Source organism: Bos indicus, chromosome 16 (assembly GCF_029378745.1).
Source record: "Bos indicus isolate NIAB-ARS_2022 breed Sahiwal x Tharparkar chromosome 16, NIAB-ARS_B.indTharparkar_mat_pri_1.0, whole genome shotgun sequence".
NCBI lineage: Eukaryota > Metazoa > Chordata > Mammalia > Artiodactyla > Bovidae > Bos > Bos indicus.
In genome coordinates this window covers 3,476,511-3,503,482 of record NC_091775.1, presented here as the reverse complement: position 1 = coordinate 3,503,482, position 26,972 = coordinate 3,476,511, and the positions used below count along the sequence as shown (strand labels likewise).

The window sequence follows — 26,972 nt, the reverse complement described above, 5'->3', positions numbered from 1 at the left end:
GAAGATGCAATTTGAACAGATATGGAAGAGGCTTTTTTTTTTCAAACTTTGATTGATGTGAGTTGAGTAACAGTCAGACTAAAAATAAGGAAATTCTGGTCAGAAGCCTGTTATCTTGAACACTGTCTTCCATCAGATTTTTAAGATCATTTGTGCTTCTCGTGTAGATAAAATAACTCCCAGAAGTTGCAAGTTCCTCTTGTCATGCTATCTCGCCTAAAGAGATAGAACTGGTCATCTGGGCTTTAGTAAAATTTTCACTTTTTGCAACCAGTTAGCATCTCTGAGCTCTGTTAATGTGCATGACACATGCTTCCTCCTCATTAGGCACTTTGGAAAAGTGTCAGCATTTAAGGTCGTGAGAACTGGAATTTTGTTCCCTCTTAAGAGTGTGGTATTAAGGAAACTGAGCTATGCACCAGGATGGCCCTCTTCTCCTCAGGCTTAGCTTTTGCAGCATTCTTGCAGAGTCAGAATGTGGGCTTGGGGGCAGACAGACAAATAAGGCAGGTTCTCAATAGAAAAGCAGCCAGCGGTGAGGCAGTGTGAGGGGTCCGGGACCTGCCTTCCTCAGCCCTGTTCCTCTCCTCACTCCACAGGCCACATCAGTTCTCGCTTGTGTCAGTCAGACTTTCCAAAGAGATTTCTTTGTTATGGGGTGTTTATTTCTTTCTGTGTTTTCCACATTCTTAAAATTCTTAATTGAGAATACACATATTCATTTCCTAATCAATGTGATGGAGTTAGATGACTAGTAAGTAAATGCAACTGTTACATGTGTTGGAAAGGAAGGTATTAAGGATTCTGCAATTTGATACACTTTGGCTGCCCCTGGAAAAGGGCTTTAAACCAGTGGTTCTCAAAATGTGATCTTTGGACCAACAGCCTCAGCATCAGCTGGAAACTTGTTCAAAATGCAAAATCTTCAGCTCCATCTCAGGCCTATTGAATCAGAAACGGAGTAGGGCCCACTGTTGATTCCAACACACACTGAAGCTTGAGAACCTCTGCTGGTTTAAATCATGACAAAGGATCAGCTGGACCAGATCCTTGCCCTTTTCTTCTTATTGGGAAAGGTGACTTGGCCTAGATGGTGCTGTTGTGACAGACCAGTTACTGCACCCGTCTCAGTTTGGCTCAGTTGCACCAATTAAACCGCATAACTGCACCTTTATTTTCCCTTTCCTGGAAATGACTTTCTTCACCCCTAGATGCTTCATTCCTCTCTAAGAGTCTCTAAAGATGGAAATAGCCCTTTTCTCTGGAATGAATCCCGCTGTCATCTCACTGGTACCTCTGATTTTTTTATCTTGTGCCTTAAGAATCCTGCCTGCTTTTGGACTTCCTACAGATCCAGGCCTTGGTCTTAAGGTGTTTTTGTTTTTTTTTTTTCAAATTCTTTCTGGGAAGACCACTGGACCTTGAAAATGTCTTTGACAAACCACAGATGTTCATGTTCAAAAGTGAAAATGCATAGTAACACCCTTTAATAGTCTACATCTCACCCTGGAGAACTCATGTGGGCTGTTAACCCTATATTTCTTCCAACATTAGTCTTAATAAGAATACCTCTTGTTTTTGAGTGTTTATGTTCAAGGAATCATCTTGAACACTTATCATGGCTTCTATCATTGAATCCTTACAACAGTTCCATGAGATCCAGGTGATGTCACGATCCCCAATTTACAGAGGAAGAAACCGAGATCTAGAGGGGGTGCCCCGGAGCACATGGCCTGACAAGCACAACATTCTGCTCCTCTTTTTTTTTTCCAGCTACTTTTTTATTGACTAAGGCCAACCTTGATAGGTTGCATTTAGCTATTCCCCAGAATATCCAGCCTCTAGCTGAAATATCAGAGAGCAGTGAATTGACCAAAAAAATAGATTAAAAGGTATATAATGGAGAAAAACAACAACTTTAGACAGAAAGTCGAGGATCTGGGTTTAAGTTCTGGTTCTCCGCCAACAGGACGCTGACTTTCCCAAAGTGTCCGTTTTCTCAGACTGTTAACTGTGTTGGTGACATCCACTTCTCAGGGTTGTTATGAGCGTCCTAAGTGAGCCCGCCCAGCTAGAGGCCTCGTGGTGCTATTTCCAGGGGACTCGAAGCTAATCATGCATCATTAATATGAAAGAGGAGCAGCCTCCGCTCTCGAACCAGAGTGCCCTTCATTCGTGCTGCAGAGGCATGCAGCGGTTTCTCTGGCTGTGCCTTCTGTGGAGGGTGGTATGAGGGGGCAATCCAGGTAAGTGAGGGGATGGGAACCACCCAGCCAATTTGTCTCAAGGCTCCTGGCTGCCCACCCTCTGTGCCTCCCGAGCGCTTTATTTATACTTGTCCTATGAAATAGCGGGCAAACAACAGGCTTCTTATGTACATTTTGGTACTGGGGGCTAGAACCAGATGGGGGTCTCTGATAGGAATGTCGCAGCGCCCCGAAGGGCACAGGCTAGGCCTGCCTGGAAACAACATTCTCTTGACTGCTCAGACCTCTCTGGTTAGGGGTGGGAGTGGTGCATGGCGGAAACACAGAGAAACATCTAACAGAGAGGCTCTGACTGGGAAATAGGACTGTAGCGATGTAGGCTGGGGCGGGGGAGGGTTGGGAGTGGTGTGGACGCCCACTCAGCCCCCCAACCCCCCTCAGAGTCAATGCTGCAGCTCCTATAGAGCAGAGAGGCGGGGGTGGGGCGGCCCCGGAGTTTCAGCCGCACCTCCGTGAACAGGCTGCAACTGCCCGCCAGTGCAGGCCTGTGAGGTCTGAGTCCTGGGGGAATAGCTGGCGGTGAGTGGAAAGTGACAAGAAACAGGAAGCTGGGAGGGAAGGATCCCAGGGGACCACCTTCCTCTAGCAAGTCGTTTGTAGCCGCGGTCGCCCTGCGTCTGCCTGCCTCCTGAATCCACCACAGCGTGCTCCCAACCCAACAAGATCCCAAAGGTCTTCCATTTATTCCAGCACACCTAGGATTTCTTTTTTGAGTGCGGCCTCTGTGTGTGTATACGAGAGAAACAGGCAGAGCATCAAGGGTTCGTGTGTTGCAGAGGCCGGGAGGCTGGGAGGGGGGCTTCCCATGCCCCTGGGGCCCCTCCCCTCTCGTCAGTGTAGCCAAAGGACACATTGACTGTGGGGTCCTCCCGTTTCCCCAGGCTAATTACATGCCTCTTTATGAAAGGAAATAGTTTCCCGGCCGAGCTGGGAAACCCAAGTCCCCGGTGCCCCCTCGTCGCGGGTATCATGGGAAGGACAAGAAAGGAGGCAGCTGCTCACACTTTCCCCTGCCTTCCCCGGCCTCGCCCGGGGCGCCCAACCCGGCCTGGAGACGCGGAGCGCCTCCTCCTCCACGCAGACGCCTCGGAATCCACCTCTGGGCCGCGCTGAGAGACGCGGATGCTGGGAGGAAACCCTGGCGAAGGATGCGAGGAGGTGGGGGACACGGGCTGGGCGTCCGAAGAGACCCTGAGGAAGCGGAGTTGTTTCCTCACAGCCCCTCAGCTGCTGCCCGGGTGGGAGGGCGATGTGGCTGCCCCACCCCTGCTGCGTGCAGCTGCCGGGGATGGAGCCGCCGCCGGGGATGGAGCCGCTGCCGGGGATGGAGCCGCCGCCGGGGATGGAGCCGCGGCTCAAGCTTGGCCGCGGGAGGGCTGGGAGAGGGAAGGGAGGAACGGCCCGGGGTCGGAGGGGGCGTTGGCGAAGGCCCGGGACGGGGCTGCAAGATCCTCCTCTCTCCTAGGGCCTGCCTCCTCCGCCCGCCCAGTCCCCGGGGGCTGGGTTCAGAAAAGCGCCCCTCGTGGGATCCTAGGTGAGGACGTGGAGAGGCGGGTATGGGAGCAGGAAGCAGCTGGGCTGCCGCTTCCCGGGAAAGGTCGCTAGTGCGGCAGAGGCCAGGATGTGAGGGTTACGGGCACCTCTCCTCTTTCCTCTGTCGGTGAGACAGACAGATGGACCCAAAGAGACGCAGAGAGAAGAGATCCCACGATCCACAGTCGCTGCGAGACCCACAGCGAGAGGGAGGAAGCCGCTGAGCGGGGAGGGAGCCGGCCGTGGAGCCCAGGGAAGGCTGACCCTGACCCTGAGCTCGGGGCTGCCTACCCGAACTTCAACGCCTGTCTTCCAATTCTTTGTTTTAAAAAAATTGCCACAACTGGGGAGGCTGGGACTGGGGAAACCAGGCAGAGGAGTGAGGGGTAAGCTGCATTTGTGGTCTTTTGATGACGATTCAGCAACCTCTTTCCTGAGGAAAATCTGCCCACTTGTTTATTATCCCTCAGTCAGTCCAGAAGCTCAGTGGTGTACGATGCTTTGTGATCCCATGGACTGCAGCACACCAGGCCTCCCTGTCCATCACCAACTCCCAAAGTTTTACTCAGACTCATGTCCATCAAGTCAGTGATGCCATCCAACCATCTCATCCTCTGTCGTCCCCTTCTCCTCCAAGGAAGTCCCTCAATTATTATACTTCAACTGCAGTCACCGCAGAGCTGGATAAAGAAGCAGAGGACTGGAGACTGTGAACCCCTTGAAGGCAGATCTCTCTCTCTCCTATTTGAAATCTTTATTGAGATAATTGCAAATTCACACACAAAAAGCTACTAACAATAATACAAAGACATTCCTTGTACACTTTTCCCATTTTTTCCCAAAGGTAACATTTGCAAAGCTATAGTACAGTATCACAACCAGGATATTGACTCTGATACACTCCACAGATCTTATTCAGCTTTTCCATTTTACGTGTGCCTGTGTGAGTGTTTAGTCTTATACAGTTTTATCACCTGTGTATGTTTGAGCCGTCACAATCCAGATTCTTAAGTTACGACAGGGAACAAGGATCCCTGTGTTGCCCTTTTATAACCATCCCTGCCCGCTGTTCCTGGCAGGCACTATTCTGTGAGTCATTTCTAAGGTTTTATTTCAAAAATACTATATAAAAGAAATCACATCACATGTGTCTTTTGGGAATTGGCTTTTCTCTCTGCATAATTCCCTGAAGATCCATCCAAGTTGTTGTGTGCATCAATAATTCATCCCTTTTTTTCGTTTTTATTTATGAGTAGTAATTTGTGGTATGTTGGTACCAGAGTTTATTTAACCATTCACCTTTTGAAGGACATATGGGTTGTTTCCAGTTTGGGGCTATTACAAATAAGGCTGCTATGGATGTTCAGTTTATGTGAATATCAAGTGATTTTCTATCCAATGACCACATTGCATGGGCACACAGTGGGTCCTCAGTCAATACTCCTTGGAGACTGAAGACAACTGACTTTGGCACTTCCATCCAAGAGGGAGGATGGGAGGATCACAGTAATGACAGGAGTTACCCTCAACAAGGAACCAAAAATCAAGGCTCCATCTGAAGAAAGAACTGATCAAAAGACACAGAGTCATCAGCATTAAGCAGTGGGGACAATGAGGGCAAGATGCTATATAGAGACAAAAGGTAAGGTTCAACACACCACCTAGAGTAATGGAAATAAAAGCTAAATTAAACAAGTGGGACCTAGTCAAACTTAAAAGCTTTTGCAGAGCAAAGAAAACTATAAACAAAGTGAAAAGACAACCCTCAGGATAGAAGAAAATAATAGGAAATAAAACAACTGACAAAGGATTAATCTCCAAAATATACGAGCAGCTCGTGCAGCTCAGGACCAGAAAAGCAAACAATGCAATCAAAAAGTGGGCAGACAACCTAAACAGACACTTCTCCAAAGAAAACATACAGATGGCTAATAAGCACATGAAAAGATGCTCAACGTTGCTCACTATTAGAGAAAGGCAAATCAAAACTACAATAAGGTATCACTTCACACTGATCAGGATGGCCATCACCAAAAAATCTACAAACAATAAATGCTGCAGAGGGTATGGAGAAAAGGGAACCCTCTTGCACTGTTGGTGGGAATATAAATTGATACAGCCACTATGGAAGATGGTATGGAGATTCCCTTAAAAACTAGGAATAAAACCACCATATGACCCAGCAATCCCACTACTGGGCATCTACTCTGAGGAAATCATAATTGAAAAAGACACGCATACCCCAGTGTTCATTGCAGCGCTATTTACAACAGCTAGGACATGGAATCAACCTAGATGTCCATCAACAGATGAATGGATAAAGAAGCTATGGTACACGTATGCAATGGACTATTCAGTTCAGTTCAGTTCAGTTCAGTCACTCAGTCGTGTCTGACTCCTTGCAACCCCATGAATCGCAGCACACCAGGCCTCCCTGTCTATCACCAACTCCCGGAGTTCACTCAAACTCATGTCCATCGAGTCGGTGATGCCATCCTGCCATCTCATCCTCTGTTGTCCCCTTCTCCTCCTGCCCCCAATCCCTCCCAGCATCAGAGTCTTTTCCAATGAGTCAACTCTTCGCATGAGGTGGCCAAAGTATTGGAGTTTCAGCTTTAGCATCATTCCTTCCAATGAACACCCAGGGCTGATCTCCTTCAGAATGGACTGGTTGGATCTCCTTGCAGTCCAAGGGACTCTCAAGAGTCTTCTCCAACACCACAATTCAAAAACATCAATTCTTCAGCGCTCAGCTTTCTTCACAGTCCAACTCTCACATCCATACATGACCACTGGAAAAACCATAGCCTTGACTAGACGGACCTTTGTTGGCAAAGTAATGTCTCTGCTTTTGAATATGCTATCTAGGTTGGTCATAACTTTCCTTCCAAGGAGCAAGCTTCTTTTAATTTCATGGCTGCAATCACCATCCGCAGTGATTTTGGAACCCCCAAAAATAAAGTCTGACACTGTTTCCACTGTTTCCCCATCTATTTCCCATGAAGTGATGGGACCAGATGCCATGATCTTCGTTTTCTGAATGTTGAACTTTAAGCCAACTTTTTCACTGTCCTCTTTCATTTTCCTCAGGAGGCTTTTTAGTTCCTCTTCACTTTCTGCCATAAGGGTGGTGTCATCCTTATATGTGAGGTTATTGATATTTCTCCCAGCAATCTTGATTCCAGCTTGTGCTTCTTCCAGCCCAGCATCTCATGATGTACCCTGCATATAAGTTAAATAAGCACGGTGACAATATACAGCCTTGATGTACTCCTTTTCCTATTTGGAACCAGTCTGTTGTACCATGCCCGGTTCTAACTGTTGCTTCCTGACCTGCATATAGGTTTCTCAAGAGGCAGGTCAGGTGGTCTGGTATTTCCATCTCTTTCAGAATTTTCCACAGTTTATTGTGATCCACACAGCCAAAGGCTTTGGCATAGTCAATATTACTCAGCCATAAAAAGGAACGCATATGAGTCAGTTCTTTTTTTTTTTATTTTATTTTTAAACTTTACAATATTGTATCAGTTTTGCCAAATATCAAAATGAATCTGCCACAGGTATACCCGCGTTCCCCATCCTGAACCCACCTCCCTCCTCCCTCCCCTACCCTCCCTCTGGGTCGTCCCAGTGCACCAGCCCCAAGCATCCAGTACCGTGCATCGAACCTGGACTGGCGACTCGTTTCATACATGATATTATACATGTTTCAATGCTATTCTCCCAAATCTCCCCACCCTCTCCCTCTCCCACAGAGACCATAAGACTGATCTATACATTTGTGTCTCTTTGCTGTCTCGTACACAGGGTTATTGTTACCATCTTTCTAAATTCCATATATACGTGTTAGTATTCTGTATTGGTGTTTTTCTTTCTGGCTTACTTCACTCTGTATAATAGGTTCCAGTTTCATCCATCTCATTAGAACTGATTCAAATGTATTCTTTTTAATGGCTGAGTAATACTCCATTGTGTATATGTACCATAGCTTTCTTATCCATTCATCTGCTGATGGGCATCTAGGTTGCTTCCATGTCCTGGCTATTATAAACAGTGCTGCGATGAACATTGGGGTGCACGTGTCTCTTTCCCTTCTGGTTTCCTCAGTGTGTATGCCCAGCCGTGGGATTGCTGGATCATAAGGCAGTTCTATTTCCAGTTTTTTAAGGAATCTCCACACTGTTCTCCATAGTGGCTGTACTAGTTTGCATTCCCACCAACAGTGTAAGAGAGTTCCCTTTTCTCCACACCCTCTCCAGCATTTATTGCTTGTAGACTTTTGGATTGCAGCCATTCTGACTGGCATGAAATGGTACCTCATAGTGGTTTTGATTTGCATTTCTCTGATAATGAGTAATGTTGAGCATCTTTTCATGTGTTTGTTAGCCATCTGTATGTCTTCTTTGGAGAAATGTCTATTTAGATCTTTGGCCCATTTTTTGATTGGGTCATTTATTTTTCTGGAATTGAGCTGTAGGAGTTGCTTGTATATTTTTGAGATTAGTTGTTTGTCCATTGCTTCATTTGCTATTATTTTCTCCCATTCTGAAGGCTGTCTTTTCACCTTGCTAATAGTTTCCTTTGTTGTGCAGAAGCTTTTAAGTTTAATTAGGTCCCATTTGTTTATTTTTGCTTTTATTTCCAGTATTCTGGGAGGTGGGTCATAGAGGATCCTGCTGTGATGTATGTCGGAGAGTGTTTTGCCTATGTTCTCCTCTAGGAGTTTTATAGTTTCTGGTCTTCCGTTGAGATCTTTAATCCATTTTGAGTTTATTTTTGTGTATGGTGTTAGAAAGTGTTCTAGTTTCATTCTTTGAGTCAGTTCTAATGAGGTGGATGAACCTACAGCATATTATACAGAGTGAAGTAAGTCAGACAGAGAAAGACAAATATCATATATTAACACATAAATCACATAGATATGAAATCTACAAAGATGATGCTGACAAACCCACTTACAGGGAAGCAGTGGAGACAGAAAGGAGCCTGATGGCTTCAGTCCCTGAGGTCGAAGAGTTAGGCACGACTGACTAACACTTTCTTTCTTCAACAGAGACGTAGGACAGACTTGGGGATACAGTGGGGGAAGGAGGGGGTGGTTTGATTTGAGAGAACAGCATTGAAACATACTTTACCGTATGTAAAATAGCTGGTGGGAGTTTGCTGTATGACACAGGGAACCCAAAGCCAGCGCTCTGTGGCGGGAGAGGGGAGACAGAGGCGGAATCCGCCTCGGGTGTGCCCAGTCATGAGGAGCCCTTCCCACCCATTCAGGGACCCCCCCGCCCCCCCGCAGCCACTCCAGCGGTCAGAGCAACTCTCCGGTTCTGGTCCATTTGTCTTTGCACCCATCATCACTTTTTTCACTGAAATTATTGATATGTCTCCCTGCCAAGCTCAGACCGCCCAAAGTGAGCTTGAAAAATATCAAGTAGATCATGTCAGTCCTCTGCTTGCTTCCTTCTGGTGTCCTCCTGCTGCACAAGAGTGAAGTCCACACTCACACTCACTGGTCCAACCCCATCTTCGCCGTCCTCTCTTGCTCTGGCTCTCTTCCCATTCCTGGCACTCACCTGCCTCAGAGGCTGGCCCTGCCTCAGGGTCTTTGCCTTTGCTCTTCCTCTTTCCTCGTCCTTTCCTCCCAGATCTTCCTGGGATGGGCTCCTCTTTAATTTTCCAGATCCAGCTCGGTGTCTCCTCCTCAGAGGGTGCTCTCTTCCTTGACCTCCGCACCATCTCCTCCCTAAAGGCGCCCTAACACATCATCTTCTTTTACCTTCTTCATAGCCATGTGCGGGTTCCTCCGGAATGTACAGCTCCAATGTAGAGACCTAGAGTGTGTCCCCAGCACCGAGAAGGGGCTTAACCAATGTTTTCTTGGATGGACAGATGCACCCCCTGAGGTTGCATTCGGGCAGAGAGAGGCCCACAGTGCTGGCTGCCGAGACTAGAAAACCAAGTGTAAGTGTGCAACTGCACTTGGCCGTGTATTACCTGCGTCGCTCCAGACAAGTTGCTTTACCTCGTAGCATTTAATTTTCCTCATCTGTAACATACAAGTGCTACCACGTGGCTTCATAAGATTGCGGGGAGGATGAGAGAATTATATGAAAGCACGAAATAAGATATGGACTAAGCACTGGTTTAAAAATAAATCCTCATGGTTATCCAAAGACAGTAAAATAGAGCTTAGGTGCTGTTACCTGCTAACTTCTTCACTTCTTTTACTGACTTGGTCGTTTTTATTTAAGGAGGCTGACACACAGCCTCTAATGGAGAGGTAGCTCTAATGGAGAGCTAAGCAGAAAGCTCGTGCCTGCAGGCCGGATCTAGGCACTGCCAGTTTCTGTCTGGACCATGAATGATGAAGGGTTTTTGCATTTTTACATGGTTGGGAAAAAAAAAGAAGAAGAAGAAGACTATTTTCTGACATAAAAATACTGTATGAAAAACTCAAATTTCAGGGTCCATTAATAAAGCTTATCAGAACCCAGCCTCATCCCCTCGTTTACGCACTGCCTGTGACTGCTTTTCATGCCATGAGGGCAAAGTTGACTTGTGACAGAGGCCACCCTAAAATATTCTCTATTTGACCCTTTACAGAAAATGCATGCAGACCCCGAGCTGATTTTCAAAAGTGAAAGGTTGGTGTGAGAGGCCGCCTGGCCACAAGGAGGTCAGCGAGGCCCGGGGACTGCTCTTCGCTCGGGGCGCCCTGCGGCACTCTGCTGACACCAGCTCAGCCCGGTCATGGAGGCAGCGCCAGCCCCCAAGTCCAGAGGGATACCGAGGGGGCTGCACACCTGTGAGCCTTGGGGGAACCGTCCCCAGAACGAAGCCCCGCAGAGTCCCTCGTCCTGCTGCGGCTCCTCCGACCTCCCTTTGCTTTCTTTCTAGAAGGTGGTGGTGGGGGTGTTAAGGGGCTTAACTTCTGGGGTGTCAGCTTTCAAAGACAAAGGCAGTCTTCCCTAGTCACCTTCTCTCCTCCCAGAAGCTCTTCCAGGTCTGGACCGGGGTCCCCAAAGAGCAGCCTGGGAGAGCTCCAATAGAGTCTTAGGAAAACACAGGAGCGCTAGCTGCTTGGAGGATGTGGGAAGTCTGCTCTTAATGACAGGCCTGTCTCTCTGGGGAACTTATAATCACCTCGGGAGGCTCCCCCTTCGTGGCAGGGACTCAGGGCTGACGGAGCCAGGAGATGCCAGAGGCTGCTGTGTGGCCTCGGGGGCGGCGGGTGGTGGAGGGAGCACAGAGCAAACCCAGAGCGAGGCGCGGGGGTGAACAGGAAACCAAGGCGGGGGACACCTCCTAGGGGCAGGGCGGGGGGAGGGGGCCGTGTAGAGGGCGTGGGGGGTCGGGCTGCATCCTTGGGGCAGGGCGGGGTGGGGGGGTTGCCCATGTAGAGGGCGTGGGGGGTCGGGCTGCCTCCTAGGGGCAGGGTTGGGGGGGCATGTAGAAGGCACCACCCCGAAGACCCCTTCCCTCTTCTCATCCCTTCTTCTAGTCTCTGGGGATCAGTAGGGCCAGGCGGAGACCCCAGTATCGCCCTGCTCACCCCGAGAAAGAAGAGGCTTTTCCTGGAAACTAAAGCCGTCCCCAGGGAGCAGAGAGCAGGGCATGGACCTATCTCTGGGCTCCAGTCTCAGCATCCACAGCCTGTCCCCCTGTGGTCACCCCCCTCAGAAGGAGACACCCCCCTAGCACTCACGGCCGTGCGGCCCTGGCAGGTCCCTTTCTACTCCTCCAAGTTGGCATTTCTGTTCTGCGCTTGCCTGCCAAGGTCTTCATGAGAACTGAGCAACACGGCGCGTGTGAACCGGCTTAGGAAACTGTGGAGCCCAGGAGGAGCGTTCTCAGGAGCGAGCTGTGGTCTTGGCGCCCACACCGTCTACCAGACGGCGGGAGGCTGCCGTTACAGCAGTGGCGAGACGGGCCCCACGTGGCTGACCGCCTCTGAAAGCCTAACCATCACCCACCCTGAGCAGTTGGAGGGGGCTGGAGGCCTTGAGAGGAGGGTTTGCTCCCCGGCTGGCAGGCTCCGGAGGCGCTATCACAGGCCCACATCACATCGGGCCTCCGCCTGTGGTCTGATCTGGGCATCGCCCCGTCGGCCCGGCCTTCCGGTGGTGCCCGGCAGTTAGATGGAGATTGTGGTCTGCTTCCCGCCAGGGCTGGTGCAACAGCTTCTCCTGGTCCTCTGCTCTCTTGGGCTGCTCACCCACTCAGGGCTGGCAGGGTGGAGGAGGACAGGTTGAAAATGTGTGGATTGCAGGAGACGCCTGCCTCTCTCCCCCTTTATTCTGAAAAGGTGTTGGTAAAATTCTAGAACCTTCACTGCCCCCCACCCCCGCCCCATGTGATCGCTGGGAGCTCAGCACCAAGGCTGTGAGCCTTGGGTTCAAGGCCAGTTCTACCCCTCTGCGGGCACATCACCCCCAGTGAACCACCTCTCAGGGCTGGGTCCCCGGTCCCCCATAAACCGCAGACACCTTCCTGTCCACTGCTCCGAGAGTGAGACGCACAGGGGAGATGTCAGTGTGAGTGCTTTGAAAACTGTGCCATTTACCTGCAAGGACCCCGACTGTCATAGACTGAGGAGGACTGGCCGCAGCCCTGAGTCTGGGCAGGAGGCAGGGAAGACGGGAACAGGGCAGGGACTATGCACAGCTCTGTGTCAAGCACAGAACGAAGCCCTCTCTGGCTCTCACACAACCCTGGGGATTGGTACGATCCTCCGCGTTTGCAGGGGACCACCTAGCCTCAGCAGAGTTAAGTCATTTGCCCCAAGTTCACCTCTAGGGAGGCCAGCAAGCCCATGTTAGTCTAACTCCAGCGTCTGTGATCTGTGGACCCCTCCAAGGCTCTAGACAGTCTATTCTGGATGTGGGCGTAAGATTAGATAAAATGGGTTAGGAGGAGAAGAGGGCACTGGAGAGGGGCGGGGAGAGGCCCGAAGGCGTCCCAGCGCTGCAAGTGCCTGGCCTGCCGTGGGTGCAGGGGCTGCAGCCAGCCCACGAGGGGCCTTCGTGCAAATTCGGCAAAGGTAGGTGTGACCACCAGCCTTGCCTAGTTGCGCTTGTGAAGTGAAAAACAGCTTCAACTGCACATGGCAGCCCTGGGAGGCACTCTGCAATCAATTAAAGAGAAGAAAAACCAAACAAATTCCAGGATAGAGATTTTGTGGCTTGTTCCCTGCTCCATTTCCTGGCCTGGGAGCCCAACCAAGGGGCCCCTCCCATGACTTCCTCCTGGCCCCCAGGAGCTGCAGAGTCTGGGGGCTGGCGACCCCGCCCACACCCCTGAACCAGGTGTATCTGTGCCTCTCTTCCCTGCAGGCCTGGGGACGGATTGTGCAAAAGCAGTACCACAACCTGAGGCAAGAGGCTCGTTCACAATCTAGTTATTCATTACTCTCTTGCTTATTACCTTGAGCATTGCATCAGGAGCAGGACCGTGAGAATGGCTTTATAGGCATTTACATTAGTATCAGTTTCCTCTTCCCTGCAGACACACACACACATCTGGGTACAGCAGTAAGTCCTGCCAAAAGTCAGTCCAACTCCATCCTGTCTCTCACCACTCCTGGCACATTCAGGTCAGCCCTTCCAGAATGGCCAAAGCTGCCCACTCAGGTGGGGCCTGTTGCAGGGAAGCTCCCCTCAATCCTTGGGCTGCTGCACTGCCCTGACCTCCGGAATGCTTAGAGAAAGCAGTTTCGAGATTCCACATCTTACCTCACGTGCCGAGGGCAGTCCCTCCTCCAATCAGACTCCCGTCCTTCTTGCTGCACTTCTACTGTTCTTTCTCTTGTTTGGCCCTCCTCGTCTCTGGTTGAGTAAAGAGTGTGAGAGAATCTCCTGGTGGGGATAGCGGCCTCCTCTTTTATCCCAGCTTGCAGTGGAAAAGTCAGCCCACGGGGATAATGGGAATGAGACCCCGAGGCCTCTTCCCTAGGTCTCTTCCCTCATGACCTCCTGGCCCTCGCTTGACCCCTCTTCCCCCATCTCTGTAGAGTGTAGAGGCACAGCTGGCAACTAAACCCCTCTGAGCGTCTCGGCTTCCTGATCCGGGCTCCGTCCACCTGCTGCTGCTGCTGCTCCAGGAACAAGATGAGTGAGCGAGCTCTGAGCGCTGCCTTCTGCTGCAAGACAGGGGACCAGGGCAACCAGGGCCTGAGTGACCCAGATGAGGGGCCTCGGGCCCCCTGACTTCAGCTCCACCTCCCCGGGCAGGTGCTTGACCTCAGTTTTCCCATCCGTAAAAGGAGGTGGAACCTGCCTACCTTAAAGGTATTTGTGAGAATCAAACCTGCTGATCTTGGTGAAAATGTTTGTAAGTCTTTAAGTATAGCACAGAAACAAGTAATTATCTCTCACCATCACCAGCACGCTGGCCTCAAAACCCCGCTCAGAACTTCTCCGCTTCCCTGGGGTTATACCACTAAACTTGGATCATGTTTGACCTCTGGAATGCGGTTCTAGCCTCGACACTTTTGCACTTGCTGATGTGTTGCTGAATCATGTTTTCTCACCACTTTCTAGTTCCCAGAGTAGACTGTAACCTCCACGAGGGCAGACACACACCTCGTATGTCCTTCCTCATCTCCTAAATCACATTGAGAAACCGGTACATAAGGCAGAGTGAACAAACATGCATTGAGATTCTCCTCTAAATGCATTATTTATGCTGTAGCCTTGCATTCTTCCCAATAAGCTTTCTGCATAAAAATAAAGACTCTGGGATTAAATGACTTGCTTGCAGGCACAAAGTGACTATGTCCTAGCACTGAGCCTGATTGGTAATTGTTATTTAATAAATGTTTGCTGAAGAAGTGAATGCCTGGATGCACAGTAGACGGTGCTGGGTCTGCCTGATTCCAGGGCCCACACATTTTCCACCAGAGCAGCTTCTCACTGATGCTGGTAAAAGGTCTCCGGGGGGCGTGGAGCAGGCAGAGATCTGTAGCCTCTGGCTGGCACTCCCCATTCTCAGCCCGCTTCCCTGCAGTTAGCCCCTTAGGCAGTCTGAAATCCTGAGAGTTTTTCACTGTGACAGAATCACCTCCTTGCTCCAGGCATTTTAGAACCCAGCCCAGTTAACTAAGTGTCTTCCCCACTAAGGACTTCTAGGGAAGTGGTTGGGTTCACTCCTGGAACCCTTAGGGGGAAGGAGACAGCATCACCTTTTCTGCCTCTGCTTCGCTGCCCTGAACGAGTCCCATCAAGCATTCCACCCCCAGCTCCAACCCTTCCCGTTACTTAGGTTTCTACAACTAAGCCATCACGGCTCCAATTCTAGGCTCCTTGACTGGGAGAATTCTGCTGATGCCCTGAAAATCTAAGAAGCTACAGGACTCAGTTCTGGCCTTTGAGAGCAATGTCGGATGGGTTTCACTAGCTCTCAGAGCTGGAAAAGACTATGGTGTTCATCCAGGCTCACCCTTACCTGGTACCTCTGAAGTGAAGTTGCTCAGTCGTGTCCAACTCTTTGTGAGTAGGCCATGGACTATAGCCTACAAGTCTCCTCCATCCATGGGATTCTCCAGGCAAGAATACTGGAGTGGGTTACCATTTCCTACTCCAGGGGATCCTCCCAACCCAGGGATTGAACCTGGGTCTCCCGCATTGCAGGCAGATGCTTTACCATCTGAGCCACCAAGGTAAGTTCAGTTGAGTTCAGTCGCTCAGTCGCGTCCAGCTCTTTGCAACCGCATGAACTGTAGCACGTCAGGCCTCCCTGTCTATCACCAACTCCCAGAGTCCACCCAAACCCATATCCATTGAGTCAGTGATGCCATCCAACCATCTCTGTCGTCCCCTTCTGCCCTCAATCTTTCCCAGCATCAGGGTCTTTTCCAATGAGTCCACTCTTTGCATCAGGTGGCCAAAGTATTGGAGTTTCAATTTCAATATCAGTCCTTCCAATGAACACCCAGAACTGGTCTTCTTTAGGATGGACTGATTGGATCTCCTTGCAGTCCAAGGGACTCTCAAGAGTCTTTTCCAACACTACAGTTCAAAAGCATCATTTCTTCGGTGCTCAGCTTTCTTTATAGTCCAACTCTCACATCCATCCGTAACCACTGGAAAAACCATAGCCTTGAATAGATGGAACTTTGTTGACAAAGTAATGTCTCTGCTTTTTAATATGCTGTCTAGGTTGTTCATAACTTTCCTTCCAAGGAGTAAGCATCTTTTAATTTCATGGCTGCAATCACCATCTGCAGTGATTTTGGAGCCCAAAAAAATAAAGTCAGTCACTGTTTCCACTGTTTCCCCATCTATCTGCCATGAAGTGATAGGACCAGATGCCATGATCTTAGTTTTCTGAATGTTGAGCTTCAAGCCAATTTTTTAACTCTCTTCTTTCACTTTCATCAAGAGTTTCTTTAGTTCTTTTTCACTTTCTGCCATAAGGGTGGTGTCATCTGCATATCTGAGGTTATTGATATTTCTCCTGGCAATCTTGATTCCAGCTTGTTCTTCATCCAGCCCAGCATTTCTCATGATGTACTCTGCATAGAAGCTAAATAAGCAGGGTGACAATATACAGCCTTGACGTACTCCTTTTCCTATTTGGAACCAGTCTGTTGTTCCATGTCCAGTTCTAACTGCTGCTTCTGGACCTGTATACAGGTTTCTCAAGAGGCAGGTCAGATGGTCTGGTATTCCCATCTCTTTCAGAATTTTCCACAGTTTGTGCTGATCCACACAGTCAAAGGCTTTGACATAGTCAATAAAGCAGAAATAGATGTTTTTCTGGAACTCTCTTGCTTTTTCGATGATCCAGCGGATGTGGGCAATTTGATCTCTGATTCCTCTGCCTTTTCTAAAACCAACTTGAACATCTGGAAGTTCACGGTTCACGTATTGCTGAAGCCTGGCTTGGAGAATTTTGAGCATTACTTTACTAGTGTGTGAGATGAGTGCAATTGTGCGGTAGTTTGAGCATTCTTTGGCATTGCCTTTCTTTGGGATTGGAATGAAAACTGACCTTTCCCAGTCCTGTGGCCACTGCTGAGTTTTCCATTTGCTGACATACTGAGTGCAGCACTTTCACAGCATCATCTTTCAGGAACTGAAATAGCTCAACTGGAATTCCATCACCTCCACTAGCTTTGTTCGTAGTGATGCTTTCTAAGGCCCACTTGACTTCACATTCCAGAATGTCTGGCTCTAGGTGAGTGATCACACCATTGTGATTATCTGGGTCGCGAAGCTCTTTTTTGTACAGTTCTTCTGTGTATTCTTGCCACCTCTTCTTAATATCTTCTGCTTCTGTTAGGTCCATACCATTTCTGTCCTTTATCGAGCCCATCTTTGCATGAAATGTTCCCTTGGTATCTCTAATTTTCTTGAAGAGATCTCTAGTCTTTCCCATTCTATTGTTTTCCTCTCTTTGCATTGATTGCTGAGGAAGGCTTTCTTATTTCTCCTTGCTATTCTTTGGAAATCTGCATTCAAATTGGTATATCTTTCCTTTTCTCCTTTGCTTTTGGCTTCTCTTCTTTTCACAGCTATTTGTAAGGCCTCCTGACACAGACAATTTGCTTTTTTGCATTTCTTTTTCTTGGGGACGGTCTTGATTCCTGTCTCCTGTACAATGTCACGAACCTCCGTCCATAGTTCATCAGGCACTCTGTCTATCAGATCTAGTCCCTTAAATCTATTTCTCACTTCCACTGTATAGTCACAAGGGATTTGATTTAGGTCATACCTGAATGGTCTAGTGGTTTTCCCTACTTTCTTCAATTTAAGTCTGAATTTGGCAATAAGGAGTTCATGGTCTGAGCCACAGTCAGCTCCTGGTCTTGTTTTTGTGGACTGTATAGAGCTTCTCCATCTTTTGCTGAAAAGAATATAATCAATCTGATTTCGGTGTTGACCATCTGGTGATGTCCATGTGTAGAGTCTTCTCTTGTGTTGTTGGAAGAGGGTGTTTGCTATGACCAGTGCATTCTCTTGGCAGAACTCTATTAGCCTTTGCCCTGCTTCATTCTGTACTCCAAGGCCAAATCTGCCTGTTACTCCAGGTGTTTCTTGACTTCCTACTTTTGCATTCCAGTCCCCTATAATGAAAAGGACATCTTTTTTGGGTCTTAGTTCTAGAAGGTCTTGTAGGTCTTTATAGAACCGTTCAACTTCAGCTTCTTCAGTGTCACTGGTCAGGGCATAGACTTGGATTACTGTGATATTGAATGGTTTGCCTTGGAAACAAACAGAGATCATTCTGTCATTTTTGAGATTGCATCCAAGTACTGCATTTTGGACTCTTTTGTTGACCATGATGGCTACTCCATTTCTTCTAAGGGATTCCTGCCCACAGTAGTAGATATAATGGTCATCTGAGTTAAATTCACCCATTCCAGTCCATCTTAGTTTGCTGATTCCTAAAATGTTGATGTTCACTCTTGCCATCTCCTATTTGACCAGTTCCAATTTGCCTTGATTCATGGACCTAACATTCCAGGTTCCTATCAATATTGCTCTTTACAGCATCAGACCTTGCTTCTATCACCAGTCCCATCCAACTGGGTGTTGTTTTTGTTTTGGTTCCATCCCTTCATTTTTTTCTGGAGTTATTTCTCCACTGATCTCCAGTAGTATATTGGGCACCTACTGACCTGGGGAGTTCCTCTTTCAGTATCCTATCATTTTTTTTTTTTTTTTAGTATTCTATCATTTTGCCTTTTCATACTGTTCATGGGGTTCTCAAGGCAAGAATACTGAAGTGGTTTGCCATTCCCTTCTCCAGAGGACCACATTCTGTCAGAACTCTCCACCATGACCCGTCCGTCTTGGGTGGCCCCACACAGCATGGCTTAGTTTCATTGAGTTAAACAAGGCTGTGGTCCATGTGATCAGATTGGCTAGTTGTCTGTGATTGTGGTTTCAGTCTGTCTGCCCTCTGATGCCCACTCTCAGCGCCTACCGTCTTACCTCGGTTTCTCTTACCTTGGACATGGGTATCTCTTCAGGGCTGCTCCAGCAAAGTGCAGCCGCTGCACCTTACCAAGGTAAAGAGCCCTGCAAATGTCCCTGCCATGCTGAATCTGCTCAAAGCTGCTTGGGTCCTGCCCCTTGGTGAACTTACCTGTGTTCTGTCCCTGAGACTGTCCTCTGGTCTAGGCTGGCCCTCTGAAGCCATTCCCATCTGACACTGACCTTGCCTGCAGAAAAGCCGACATGTTTTCATGGAAGAACGGACTCAGCATTTGTCTACCTCTGATCCCTATTCAGCTGGATCTCTCTGCTTTGAAGGCAATTTTGGTGTCTCCCCTGATTCCCTGGGCGCCTGGTGCGGCTGGGAGGAGGACTCAGAAGGAAGTTTAACTCCAGAGGAAAGTTCTCTTTGTAGAAGAGTTTCTGTTTCTTCACGGTCAGAGGGAAGTGTCCTGAAGAAAGTACCCTTAAAAGTGTTGGTGTTGTTTCAGACATTTCCCTGTATGTGTTACCACTCAGATTGGACTGTCCCCAGCTGCATAGCAGGGACTGCATTTGCCAGCGATTTTAAAGCTCTACCTTCTAGCAGTGACCCTCAGGGGCCACATGAGGACCTAGAGGCCACTGTCACTGCCAAGCTTGAGATTTAAGGGGGAAGAGGCAGCTGTCCAGCTCTTCTCTCAGCACGTTCTGTTTCCTCCCCTCTGTGCTTGCGGAGTGTTTGTGATGGTGGAAATATGGCCCAAGTGTGGGGTTAGACCCCCCTTTCAAACTGCTCCATCCTATTTCTTCACCCAAAGCACTCTAAACCTCTCAGTTAAGGAGGCCCTGGGGGTGGTTTTCCTGCTCCGGCCCCCGATCTCCCAGTCCCTAACCTCTGAGCAGAAATGGGGTGCAAGAGTCCCCACTGGGGAGCAGCCCATGGGTGACGGCTCCTTCCTCTTTCTTTATTTTATTCTTTTCCTTTAAAAAAATAATATTTATTGATTCTTTTCTTTCCATTTACAAAAGCAATTTATGATCCACTACAGAAAGATTTTCCTAACCTCCTGCTGCCCTATCAAAATCATCCATCCCATTCATTGAAACCCAGAGTTCACATTTTGGCTATGTCCTCTTAAAGCTTTTCTGTGGATATTCACCTAGTTTTTAAAACTTTTTATTTTGTAATACTTTTAGATTTACAGAAAAGTTGCAAAAGTCATACAGATTTCCCATATACCCTTCAACAAGTTTTCCCTGATGTTTTTGTTGTTTAGTTGCTAAGTTGTGTCTGATTCTTTGTGACCCAGTGGACTATAGCTCGCCAGTCTTCTCTGTCTATGGGATTTCCCATAGGCAAGAATACTGGAGTGGGTTGCCATTTCCTTCCCCAGGCTATCTTCCTGATTCAGGGATCCAACCCGTGTCTTCTGCATTGGCAGGTGGGTTCTTTACTGTTGAGCCACCAAGGAAGCTCTGATGTTAACATCAGAGTATAATAATCCAAACTGAGAAATTAGCCATCTGTATGTCTTCTTTGGAGAAATGTCTATTTAGTTCTTTGGCCCATTTTTTTGATTGGGTCATTTATTTTTCTGGAGTTGAGCTGTAGGAGTTGCTTGTATATTTTTGAGATTAGTTGTTTGTCATTTGCTTCATTTGCTATTATTTTCTCCCATTCCGAAGGCTGTCTTTTCACCTTGCTAATAGTTTCCTTTGATGTGCAGAAGCTTTTAAGGTTAATTAGGTCCCATTTGTTTATTTTTGCTTTTATTTCCAATATTCTGGGAAGTGGTTCATAGAGGATCCTGCTGTGATGTATGTTAGAGAGTGTTTTGCCTATGTTCTCCTCTAGGAGTTTTATAGTTTCTGGTCTTACGTTTAGATCTTTAATCCATTTTGAGTTTATTTTTGTGTATGGTGTTAGAAAGTGTTCTAGTTTCATTCTTTTACAAGTGGTTGACCAGATTTCCCAGCACCACTTGTTAAAGAGATTGTCTTTAATCCATTGTATATTCTTGCCTCCTTTGTCAAAGATAAGGTGTCCATATGTGCATGGATTTATTGCTGGGCTTTCTATTTTGTTCCATTGATCTATATTTCTGTCTTTGTGCCAGTACCATACTGTCTTGATAAGTGTGGCTTTGTAGTAGAGCCTGAAGTCAGGTAGGTTGATTCCTCCAGTTCCATTCTTCTTTCTCAAGATCGCTTTGGCTATTCAAGGCTTTTTGTATTTCCATACAAATTGTGAAATTATTTGTTCTAGCTCTGTGAAGAATACCGTTGGTAGCTTGATAGGGATTGCATTGAATCTATAAATTGCTTTGGGTAGTATACTCATTTTCACTATATTGATTCTTCCAGTCCATGAACATGGTATATTTCTCCATCTATTAGCGTCCTCTTTGATTTCTTTCACTAGTGTTTTATAGTTTTCTATGTATAGGTCTTTAGTTTCTTTAGGTAGATATATTCCTAAGTATTTTATTCTTTCCATTGCAATGGTGAATGGAATTGTTTCCTTAATTTCTCTTTCTGTTTTCTCATTATTAGTGTATAGGAATGCAAGGGATTTCTGTGTGTTGATTTTATATCCTGCAACTTTGCTATAGTCATTGATTAGTTCTAGTAATTTTCTGGTGGAGTCTTTAGGGTTTTCTATGTAGAGGATCATGTCATCTGCAAACAGTGAGAGTTTTACTTCTTCTTTTCCAATTTGGATTCCTTTTATTTCTTTTTTTTTTTTTTTTTTTTGGCCCCCAAAATGGGCCAAAGAACTAAATAGACATTTCTCCAAAGAAGACATACAGATGGCTAACAAACACATGAAAAGATGCTCAACATCACTCATTATCAGAGAAATGCAAATCAAAACCACAATGAGGTACCATCTCACACCAGTCAGAATGGCTGCAGTCCAAAAGTCTACAAATAATAAATGCTGGAGAGGGTGTGGAGAAAAGGGAACCCTCTTACACTGTTGGTGGGAATGCAAACTAGTACAGCCACTATGGAGAACAGTGTGGAGATTCCTTAAAAAACTGGAAATAGAACTGCCTTATGATCCAGCAATCCCACGGCTGGGCATACACACTGAGGAAACCAGAAGGGAAAGAAACACGTGTACCCCAGTGTTCATCGCAGCACTGTTTATAATAGCCAGGACATGGAAGCAACCTAGATGTCCATCAGCAGATGAATGGATAAGAAAGCTGTGGTACATATACACAATGGAGTATTACTCAGCCATTAAAAAGAATACATTTGAATCAGTTCTAATGAGGTGGATGAAACTGGAGCCTATTATACAGAGTGAAGTAAGCCAGAAAGAAAAACACCAATACAGTATACTAACGCATATATATGGAATTTAGAAAGATAGTAACAATAACCCTGTGTACGAGACAGCAAAAGAGACACTGATGTATAGAACAGTCTTATGGACTCTGTGGGAGAGGGAGAGGGTGGGGAGATTTGGGAGAATGGCATTGAAACATGTAAAATATCATGTATGAAACGAGTTGCCAGTCCAGGTTCGATGCACAATACTGGATGCTTGGGGCTAGTGCACTGGGATGACCCAGAGGGATGGTATGGGGAGGGAGGAGGGAGGAGGGTTCAGGATGGGGAACACATGTATACCTGTGGCGGATTCATTTTGATATTTGGCAAAACTAATACAATTATGTAAAGTTTAAAAATAAAATAAAAATAAAAAAAAAAAACTGAGAAATTAACACTGGTGGAGAACTATTCACTAACCAGTAGACTATTCAGATTCCACCAGTTTTTTTTACTAATGTTCCTTTTCTGTCCCAAATCCAATCCAGGATATCAGATTGCAGTATGTGGGAGCACTGATCTGCATTGTGGGATCCTTAGTTGCAGCTTGCGAACTCTTAATTGTGGCATGTGGGATCCAGTTCCCCAGCCAGGGATTGATCCTGGGCCCCCTGCATTAGGAGCTTGGAGCCACTGGATCACCAGGGAAGTCCCAGTATAAACCTAATTTTTAACAATGTACACCCTACTGTGCATACTATTTTGTACCCAGCTATTTTTATCAGTAATATAGCATAAGCATTTTCCCATTCAATTAAATTATTCTGTTATTATCATTTTTTAATATAAATTTATTTATTTTAATTGGAGGCTAATTACTTTACAATGTTATTATCATTTTTAATGGAAGCATAATGTTCCATTATGTATGGGTGTGAGAGTTGGACCATAAAGAAGGCTGAGTGCTGAAGAATTGATGCTTTTGAATTATGGTGCTGGAGAAGACTCTTGAGAGTCCCTTGGACTGCAAGGAGATCAAACCAGTCAATCCTAAAGGAAATGAACCCTGAATATTCATTGGAGGGACTTATACTGAAGCTGAAGCTCCAACACTTCGGCCACTTGATTCGAAGAGCCGACTCATTGGAAAAGACCCTGATGCTGGGAAAGATTGAAGGCAAAAGGAGAACAGTCTGGCAGAGGATGACATGGTTAAACAGCATCACAAACTCAATGGAGTGAATCTGAGCAAACTCTGGGAGACAGTGAGGGACAGGGAAGTCTGGTGTGCTGCAGTCCTTGCGGTTGCAGAGTTGGACGCAACTGAGCAGCTGAACAACAACAACAATGTCCATTATGTGGATTTGCTGTAATTTACCCAGCCAATGGCTTATTAGTCTACATTTAAATTGTTTCTACTTTTTCACTATCATGAAGGATGATGAGATGAACATCTTGTACATACTTCTGATATACATCAGTTCAGTCGCTCAGTTGTGTCTGACTCTTTGTGACCCCATGGACTGCAGCAGCCCAGGCTTCCCTGTCCATCACCAACTCCTAGAGCGTGCTCAAACTCATGTCCATTGAGTCGGTGATGCCATCCAAGCATCTCATCCTCTGTCGTCCCCTTCTCCTCCCACCTTCAATCTTTCCCAGCATCAGGGTCTTTTCCAGTGAGTCAGTTCTTCGCATCAGGTGGCCAAAGTATTGGAGTTTCAGCTTCAGCATCAGTCCTTCCAATGAATATTCTGGATTGAATTCCTTTAGAATGGACTGGTTGGATCTCCTTGAGATACGTATCTCTAGTTATCCTTCCACAAGAGAAATTCTAGAAATCGAATTCTTATGTTCAGAATTCTTGGGTTCCATCCCTCCCCGTTCAAGGTCCACAGTGAAGATTTGGGCCAGTTTGGTGGCCTTTATGCTTAAAGAGACTGCTGACCCATCATCCCAAGGCAAACAGAGGAAGAAGCAACGAGCCCTCTCCACCAGGACCACAGCCTTTGGGTGGTGGAGATGGGAGGGCAGGTGGAAACATTAAGGGAACTCTAGGTTCTTCATGGCTTCTCAGCCTTCGTTTTTCAGGCTAACCAGCCCCAGCTGGGTATCTTATCTCTGTAGAAAGAGGAAGACACTTCCTCTGAGCCCAAGGATAATGGGAAGGGGTTGTGGGTGGGGGATGGAGCAGAAGTTGCTAATGCATTTTTGCCAGCATCTTTGGTTTCTCCAATATCCAGCCAGACTATTAGCAGTTCCCCAAGGAATGCCTTGCTCCTCACGTCATCCCCCATTTCCTATAAATGGGAAGTGGCTAGGGAGTAGGGTGTGTGTATGTGTGTGTGTGTGTGTGTGTGTGTGTGTGTGTGTGTGTGTGTGTGTGTGGTGGGGGAGGGGGAGCAGAAGAAGGGGAAGGGACACGGTGGTTTTTCCACAGCTGACTTAGTGAGGCTCTGAAACCCAGAGAAACTGGTGTGGATGTTAGAACTTTCGTTTAGGCTTGGAAGTCACTGGCCAGGACTGCCTCTGCCTCGTTTCTGGGGCTCAGAGACTGTATGTGAGTGTGGGTGTGTAGTGTTAGCAGTAGTAATTGGACTGAGTGACTGCCTCAGTTCATCTGAAAATGGTACCCATGTCTTGCATCATTATGAGGAATGGATGAGTTTATGCATGAAATGCATTTAGAAGGGCGACTGGCACAGTCAGTAAAAGTTAACTATTATTATATGAGGCTACAGCAGCAGAAAAAGGGGAGGGAGCATCTTGCCAGCGGAGGGTCCTCCAGTCCCCTGTGCTGGGTGGGGCCTAGACAGTCTGCCCACCTGGTTTGGTAAAGAAGGGTCACCGGCAGTGCAGAGGGGTGAGCCAGCACTCATCCAGGTGGCCAGACCCCTGGTGGGGGCCAGGATCTCACAGGACACTGTCAGCTCACTCTCTGAGCCCTCCTCCCCCTTCCTCCTCTCAGGACACAAGGCATGCAGGCTCCCCTAGTCAGGGGAGGGTGGGCTCCTGCTCCCTCTTGCACCCCCAGTGCTCCTCCCCCAAGCCTGGAAAAAACCACCATCCACGCTCTCCTGGCTCAGTAATTTTCCAACTGACCTGGAATTCCTCCTGACTGCTGCCCTCTTTTCTGGGGCAAGAGGGACACCAGCTAAGGGACCCAGGACTCCACCCAATCCTCTCTGCTGGCCACAAATGGGTGTGCCAAAGGCTTTGGAAAGCGATTGCAGCCCTGGAGGGTCACCTGCTGGGAGGCTGGGGGAGGGGTAAGTGTGCCCAGAGAGGCAACTTATTCAGTGATCCAGAAAATAGAGGAGATTCTTGTTTTTTTCTCCCTCTCCTCTCTCCTGTGCCCACTCTCCTCATCACCATCACCAGGGCTCCACTGTTCCTCTCTCCCTTCGAGATTTCCCATTCTTCTCTGCCTTCAATTGGAAGTTCCCTTAGAGACCCTCTGGCCAACTCCTTCTTACCCAGCCTCAGAATATGGAAGGGACTTGTTCCCACATCATGCCTGGTTGATGTCAGGGCCAGCCTTGGAGCCCTGTGCCTTGGTGCTGGATCCATGGCTACAGTCAACTAGGTCCTCCCCTTCAAAAGCATCTTCCCCCTGATTTCACAGTATTCAAATCAACAATGCACATAAATCGGAGTGCTCTCCACTCCATGGAGGAAGAAAGACACAACTGGGCCCCCCACCCCAAGGGCAGCCTGGGCCCCCAGTTCTCTCCCACCTGCACAGTTCAGTCTTGTTAAAGGCATCCTGGAAACAGGCATCTTCTGGGACCTTGCTCAACAGCTGATAAAGGGAACATTTTACTGTCAACATATCCTATTTCCCCCGCCCCTTTCCCGATACACAGCCTTAAGCAGAAAGAAAAAAATCTGAAATCTTTTTTAACTTCAGAAAGAGGGACTGAGTGAGCCATCAGGAAGCTCTTTCTGCTTCCGAGAACAGCAAACAGTAGGAAGAGTAACTCGGGGAGAATACGACATCTCTTGCAAGGGCTGGTCCTGGGTGGGTGGGGTGCGGCTCGGCCCGGGGGACCAGGGGCTGGCCGGCATAGCTCGCGCGGGTAATGGCTGCAGACCGGCCGCGGGGAGCGGAGGCGCCCCGAGAAGCCGGGCAGGTACTACCTAAATGTTTGGTGGCAAGGACGAGGGCGAGGGGGCGGCGTACTGCCCTAGGTAATGATAGTCTGGGAGCCACGCGGGGGCTGCCCGTCGCGGTCGCGGCTACAAAGACAGCTCGGGGACCTCCCGCTTTCCTCCCCTGGGTACCGGCCCCACCCCGCCCCCTCCCCGCAGCCCCCCACCTTCGGCCCGCCTCGCCCCGCCCCCTCCGGGCCGCCCCAGCGCGCATGCTCTCTCCCCCCGCCGAGTAACCTGGAGATTTAAAAGCCGCCGGCTGGCGCGCTGGGGGCGGCGGGGGGGACGAGCCCGCGCGCGGCGGCCCCGGGTGACAGGCGCCCGCCTCGGCCAGGTAGGGGCGCGCCCGCCGCGCTCCGCGGGAAGGGTCCCGGCGCGGGGAGGGGCGCGGCGCTGCCGGGCTCCGCGGCGGCGCGTGTGTTGCGCCCTCGGGGAGGGGGCGGCGCGGTGGCCGTCCCGCGCCCGCGCGCTGGCTCCGCGAGTCCCGGGGGGTGTGACGGGCTGCAGGCTCCCGGGGCGCGCCCCTCGCCCTGCCGCGGGCGGGCTGCGGGGGCCCCCGCGGAGCCGCGCTTTCTCTCGCGGAGGCGGGCCAGGCTGGAGGCGCCGGGTCCCCCGCGTCCCCGACCGACCGGGCGGCGGGGCGGGCGGAGAGAGGCCCCTCCCTGGAGCCCCGGGTCTGGCCGACTGCGGGCGCAGCGGCCGCTCGCTCCGGTGGCCTTCTCCCGCGTCAGAGTTTTCTTTGGAAAGTTGCGTTTATTTTCTTCCCTTGTCTCGGCTTCACCGGAAAGGGGCAGGGTGAGTCACCGGGGCGCGCGCAGCC

At 48.6% G+C, this 26,972-nt stretch overlaps 1 protein-coding gene across 3 annotated transcripts in view; it reads left to right on the top strand.

The window, feature by feature from the left end:
• SLC45A3 (solute carrier family 45 member 3) overlaps positions 1-26,972 on the top strand; it is a 53,534-nt gene that overhangs the window by 6,866 nt on the left and 19,696 nt on the right. The window contains exon 1 of one of the 3 annotated variants that reach the window (XM_070767822.1): positions 26,389-26,486. The exons of 1 other annotated variant lie outside the window; for it this stretch is intronic. The gene's annotated coding sequence lies outside the window, so the exon portion shown is untranslated. Of the gene's footprint in view, positions 1-26,388; positions 26,487-26,680; positions 26,948-26,972 lie in introns of those variants that run through there. One more of the 3 variants, XM_019976836.2, reaches the window with a different exon arrangement.